Source organism: Octopus bimaculoides, chromosome 20 (assembly GCF_001194135.2).
Source record: "Octopus bimaculoides isolate UCB-OBI-ISO-001 chromosome 20, ASM119413v2, whole genome shotgun sequence".
NCBI lineage: Eukaryota > Metazoa > Mollusca > Cephalopoda > Octopoda > Octopodidae > Octopus > Octopus bimaculoides.
In genome coordinates, this window is record NC_069000.1 from 1,141,999 (window position 1) to 1,149,228 (window position 7,230).

The 7,230-nt window shown below is 38.2% G+C and overlaps 1 protein-coding gene across 1 annotated transcript in view; it reads right to left on the bottom strand.

Moving 5' to 3' along the window:
• LOC106877549 (uncharacterized) overlaps nucleotides 1-4,481 on the bottom strand; it is an 86,724-nt gene extending 82,243 nt beyond the window's left edge. Inside the window, exon 1 of the mRNA XM_052975259.1 lies at nucleotides 4,385-4,481. The gene's annotated coding sequence lies outside the window, so the exon portion shown is untranslated. The remainder of the gene's footprint in view (nucleotides 1-4,384) is intronic.
• Nucleotides 4,482-7,230: the final 2,749 nt, after the last annotated feature.

Here is a 7,230-nt window from a genome sequence, read left to right on the forward strand (position 1 = left end):
TATATATATATATATATATATATATATATGGGAGGAAGTCTACAGATACAGAGACACATAAAAGAGATATGACAGAGGGTAGGCTTCTTTCTGAGAATGGAACTGGTGCCTCAGAGCCAGAGAGATTTATGTAAAAAGTGAGAGAGATACAGAGAGATTGGGGATGTCTATCTATCTATCTATTTATCTCTCTCTCTCTTTATAAGTGTATATGTCTGTATATTTGTATGATTAAAAATCAGAGAGAGAAAGTATATGAAAAGTGAAAAAAAAAAAGGGGGCGGAAAATAAAGGCAATAGAGTCTTGGAGGGGAAAGGACTAGTGAATAAGACATTGAAAGGAAGAACTATAGAATGAAAGAGAAGGCGAGAATTAGAAGGGTATTTCCCCCCACCCCCACCCAGCAAGCAAGGAGAGCCGGGTTTTTCTTTCATTTCATACACTTCTACCCCATCACCAGAAAAACCTCTTCAATCACGGACATGTTGAGGAATTACTCTCCAGGAATATCTTCGTTTTGGCAGAGACGTAATAAAAGCAGTGGGGGGAGGGGGAGAACTGGAAACGATGGAAACTCCTCTTTCTTTGTTTGTGTCTTCATTAAAGATGAGGAAAAAATATCCCCCCCACATTTAGCTTCAGCACCCCACCAATATCTCAACTTATTCCGAGGGTTTTTTTCTCTTTAACTCTTCCTCTCTTATCCTTTCCATCTCTCTCTATTACTTTCACATTCTGTTGGGGTACATACACACTCGCACATACGCGCCCACACACACGCATATACAAATGTGCGAGCGTGCGCGGACACACACACACACAGACGCACGCCCACATAGACACAAAGGCACGCTCACACACATGCACAAACATAAGCACAGACGCACGCAGTTCTTCCATCTTGTTTTCTCAGACTGACTCTCTCTCTCTCTCTTACTGTCTTCTTCTCTTTCAATTTCTCTATTTTTCTCTTTGTTTTCGCCATCCCTTTATTCACACTTCCTTTTTTCTCTCCTCCCCCCCTTGTCATTTTTCTGTCTATCACTCTTCCCACTCTCTCTCTCCCTTTTCATCTCTTCATTTCTCTGCTTATCTCTGCCTCACATTTTTTTCCCTTCATTTTTAATACTTTCACTATTATTTTGCCTCTGTGTAGTACGTGCGTACATGGCCGTGTGCATCTCTATATACATACACTTACACATATACGCATATATGTATGTAAGTGTTCATTTGTTTATATATATATATGAATATATACTTACAAGTCTCCATATATGTGTATGTGTGTGTATATATATATATATGTGTGTATATATACATACATACACACATATATAGATAGATATGTATATATACATATACACATACATTCACGCATAATACCTACAACCCCCACCTATCTACCCATCTCCCCCCTCCCACATATATACATACTAACATAAGTGTTTTGAGTGAAATAATGGAGAATGGGGAGAAATCGTTAAAATAGAAATTGTGTGTGGTGTGTTTCATTGTATGTATATGTGCATGTGTGTATGCTTGCGCGCACGTGTGTGTGTGTGTGTTGTCTAATTAGAACGACTGTTAATTCGTAAAACGATAAGAACTGATTAAAATATCTCGAGAGAAAAAAAGGAAGAAAGAAACTTCTTTATTCCTTAGTGAAACTTGAGTTGTTTTTTTTAATTGGAGGGTAGCGGCATGAAAAGACAACAGAAGTGGGAGTTTGTGATGTTCATGCTTTGCCCACGATTATTAACGAAACAGAGGACCCTCTAGCAATCACTCGACCTGGTAGAAATACCAGCTAAATACTCCCCTACCCTCATCATATCATAGCATCTTAAATAGGGAACACAGTATAGTTTTATATATATACAAGCCCCATATTTGTGTGTGTGTGTGTGTGCACCCACTAAAAAGATAGAATGGTGTGGCTACGACTAGAAGGCTTTAAATCGAGGTTTACAATAACGATGACGACGAAAGCTGGAAAGGAGACGAAAAAACAAGGCGTCAAAATACGAGTGAGTTTCAGAGGCGATTTGAAACCTCGTCGGTATGCATTACTAGGTAGGGTGTTAGGGAGAGTGTCACGTCGTAAAGCTGGTTCTTTATATACACCAATGTGTTTGCCGCTGAAACAAAAGAAATCATGAAATTGTGGAACGGAGAAACGAAAAGAGAAAAACCATAGAGAAAAATCGACGAAAAAAGAAAATGGAAGTGAAATAAAGAGTTGAATAATAAAAGACGAAAGAAAGAAAGGAAAAAGAAAAGAAAATGTACTGCAACTTACTAAAAATTCTGATTGATAGTATGTGTCTCTCTCTATATAGACACATACATGCATACACAAACATGCACACTCACGCACACACACACATAACTAACAATTCGGGGGAAAGAACGATCTCGGCGATGTTTTATTTCAAGTGAGATACAAAAGACAGCGGCTATTTTTTGTCTTCGTTTTCTGTTATTTCGTTGTGATTTCCATTTTCCTCCTCTCTATTTCCCTTATATATCATTCTTTGTTTACTTCTTTCTTTCCTTCTGGTATATATGTCTTTGTTTCTTTCTCGCTTCTTTGCTTGTAATAAATATAAGTGGCGTAGAGAGAGAGAGAGAGAAGCATCTTTCAATGTGATGGTGGTGGCGGTAGTTAAAACGAGCTGGAAATAATCTGATCTTTTCCCCACCCCTCATCGCATATCTTTCATCCTCTTCAGTCTCACACGTGTATATATATGTATGAATGTATATATGTACATATATCGTATCTATTACACGCGCGCGCGCATATGTACAAAGATGCGTGTATACAGAAAAGAAAAACGACGGAATGGACCAATTTCCAGCTATAACAGCATACAAAACAAGTACACACACACACACATATATATGCATGTATGTATATACTCCAGCATGGTCGCAGTCATATGACCGAATATATACATACGTGTGTATATGTGTATATGTGTATATGTGTATATGTGTATATGTGTATATGTGTATATGTGTATATGTGTGTGTGGTACAAACATTTGAAACAAAACTCAATACTTGGAGTAGATTGGAAAGGTATGCTTATTATTTATATAAAATGAATGAGTCTACTCGATTTTCGCCTGATGGCTGATAGTAACTGTTGCTGGGATTATATATGTATACATGGGGTGGGGGAGGCAAATAAAAAATTTCCAAACAGAAAAAACAACAACAAAAGTCAATTAGATGTTCACAGTGACTATATTAGATTGACGCTCAGTGTGGAAATGACGTTTCGAGCACTGGCTCTTCGTCAGAGAGAGAAGAAGAAAGTCTAGAGAGGAGGAAACAGTCTGGAGAAAAGCATCTATCTACCTCTCTCTCTATATATATGTGTGTGTGTGTGTGTGTGTGTTTATGTCCGGTCGCATTGACCGTCCAACAGTCATTCTGTACAACCCGTACATGGTCGAGGCGTCGCTGACTAAGCCGGTGTCTCCTCCCTGCTTAATAATGGTTGCTATGGACTCAAATCGGACAAAACGATCCCCGTTAAAGGGTCGATGAGCCCAGTATTAGAGTCAAGGATTGTCTGGCAGTAAATGCACGCGAACCTTCTGAAAGATCACTTTAGGTGCGATGGACCCCTAGTTCTTGTCAGACCAACCCTAGTTTTTCTCTTAGACATCTAAAGATCATTCAGCTTTTGGTGGACCAAGCTAATAGTAGTCCACAGGGAGAAAATGTGTTCTTTACGGAAAGTGAGTGGAAATCTGTGCACGCTTCGTTTCCCAAATCAGTTTTACGATATCGTGCATATGCTGTTTAGATGTTGGCTGAAGAGTTTTCCATTCGTCTAAAAGAGATTAGAGACGAAAATAATGACTCTTATACACTGGAGGGGGGGGCACTTTGGGGGTCTGCTGTAGGAAATTAATTTTTGTGAGGTCCGGGGGCGGCAAACGGAAGGGCCACCCCAGGTGCGAAATTTTTTTCCCCCGAGAGTTCTGGACCCCAGTTATGAACTCATTTGCATGCAGCCAATCAGAGCTCTATAGAATAGTGTCATAGAATTAAATACGATAATTATAATAAATAGATCTATAATTACTACCAATAATATAATAGCACTCACTCATTGTCGTGACTATTTTTTTGTTTTGTTTTTATACAAAAGCTCATAAAATGAATAAAACTCGTTTTTCGCTGAAGACCACAAGAAAATGCACATGTGGGACTCGGTCAACCAAAGATACATTAACAAAACACTCACACGTCCATAATTCGTATCAATGAATCAATGTGTATTTATAAGACCTTCAAGCAGTTTCCCTACATTCATATTCGTCAAAAACATTACATTTTATTGCTATAATAATTCAAACTTACCGCTAACCAGCCTGTCTGTTCAGTATCGATGATATTAGCATCTGATTGAGAGCGCAATACAAGATCCTTATGGCGATCAGAGGTTGCCATTTTGAATGCCAAAATTGTTGACTTGACAAGGTCAAGGTAAGCTCTGATTGGCTGTATGCAAATGAGTTCATTACTGGGGTCCGGGACGGGTAATTTTCCCCCCACGGGTAATTTTTCCCCCTTGATCTGGTACACAAACAACTACGCAGAGGCAGCCATGCAAATAACAAAGGATCAGACCTGTTCAGCTCTCAGATTACGCCCAGACGCAAAGCCCAACATAATATTTGTGAATGTGTTATAAACAAGCAATCTATTGGTAAGACACACTCTACCAAGTAAACTCAAGACGAAGAACGGTGATGTAAAGCAACCGATCGCAAAGTTATGCCTGATTTTTGAAACAGACAAATAATTAGATAGATTTGCATCTATACCTACAATCGGATTTTGCTAGGGCCCCATATGGTAAAGATGTGGATGGGGAAAGTGTTGGTAGAGGGTGATGTGCGAGCAACCCTCTCCCCTTCTTACTGTTTTACAAAGTAAACAACAACACAAATGACTACGCAGAGGCAACCATGGTTGAAACAAGAACAAGAAAAACAAGCATTATTAAAAGAGAGAGCACGGTCATTCCTTATCCAAGTGACCTTATCTTATCGCCTGTCACTTGTTATGCGCTCATAAATTAGTTTGATAGTTGAGCTCTGATTGAGTTCATAACTGGAGTCCGGAACTTTCGCGCCTCGGGCGGTACATGCTCTAGCCAGGCTAAAGCTCTTATACAACTCCAGAGTTGGTTTTACGAAAATTCGTCCTAAGAAATTTCGTTCTAAATGACCTCATCAGGTTTTGTCTTTAATGGTTGACATTGAATAAAGACTTTTATGAAACCTTTCATCATTCTTTCTTTCTTTTTTATTAAAAAAAAAAAATACTGATATAACAGGCTTTATAATTGTCCATACGGAGAATTTGTCTTTCGGCGAATCTTCCGGATACATCTTGAGTTGTCGTTCGGGGTGTCAAGATAAGGGGAGCAGCGATCTATTGAACTCTCGAATGAGCTTTTTATTTTTTTACTTTTTTTATCTCACTTGTTTCAGTCATTAGATTGCGGTCAGGCTGGAGCACCGCCTTGAAGAATTTTTAGTCGAATGAATCGATCCCAGGACTTACGTATGTGTGTATGTATGTATGTATGTATGTATGTATGTATACACGCATACATACAGACGTACACACACACACACATATAGGCGCAGGCATGGCTATGTGGAAAGAAGCTTGCTTCCTAACCACATGACAACTTTCTCTGTCATAGTCAATGCGACGATCACACGCTACACACCTTCCTTCCAAGCACTGCTGTATACAGCAGAAGTGAGCTAGAACGTCAAAACTTAGTGCACAGGCACAGCAGAGTTCAAGGTCAATTTGTGCCAAGCGGTTTCACTCTGCATGCTTTAGCTTCGTTACTATGTCAACAGTCCGGATACTTATTGATCAGACCATATATATATGCATATAATCAAAATAAGCAACAAGGATTTTAAAGATGGTTGCAGTACGCACGTTTCATGCTACTCCATTTATTTAAGTAATGTGAGCATTATATTAAATGCAATATGTAGAACAATCTTCAGCTGCACGAAAATGCAGAAAATTACAGTAGAATAGACATATTATAATTGTGGCAACATTTCAAATCCAAGTGGGAGGAAGAATACATAAAAATCCATCTTGACATAGCCAAGAATACATAAAAATCCATCTTGACTAGCCTGATAGACTTGGCTATGTCAAGATGGATTTTTATGTATTCTTCCTCCCACTTGGATTTGAAATGTTGCCAAAATTATAATATGTCTATTCTACTGTAATTTACTGCATTTTTGTGCAGCTGAAGATTGCTCTACATATTGCATTTAATGTAATGCTCACATTACTTAAATAAATGGAGTAGCATGAAACGTACGTACTGCAACCATCTTTAAAATCCTTGTTGCTTATTTTGATTTTTTGATCACCTAGTTTTTGGAATGGTTTTTATATAATACCATTACTATATTCTGGTGCCTAAACATAAGTACCATATTCAATTTTTGAATCTAAATCTAAACCTTATATATACATATATGTATGTCCATGTTTGTGTGGGGTGTGTGTGTGTGGGGGGGGGGTGATGCGTACACCACAAACACCCACACGTCCACACATACCCACACTGACACTCACATACGCGCGTGCTCACACACACACACATACATACACACACACTCATACACACACACATATTAAGAAAGAGAGGGAAAGAAAGAGGGAGACAAGGACGGGCGATAAGTAAAAAGTAAGAGTGGGTAAGAGAGAGAGAGAGAAAATACGCAGTGAGAGTGAGAGAGAGATACATAATATGTATATATATCTATATATATCTATATGGAGAGAATTTCTTGTAGGCTTGTTTTTTTCATTACATAACTACACGACGATAAGAAAAACAGCTCCAAGTATAGAAGTAAAGAAGTATAGAAGTATATATGTACGTGTGTGTGTGTGTGTGTGTTTAGACATACGTAAAATTATAATGTTTAGGAAACATATTAATAAATATTGATTTATTTTCGTGGACATGGCGACTGCTCTCCAAACGTAGTCAGTGTATATAACTTCATCGTCCATTTTCTTACGCTCACTCATTACTTCGTAAACTATATCTCAATATTTCATTCCCTGCTTCATACGCTAAATATACATTCCACGTTTCTATTAGAACATTTTCTAGATCTGATATCATATATATATATATATAT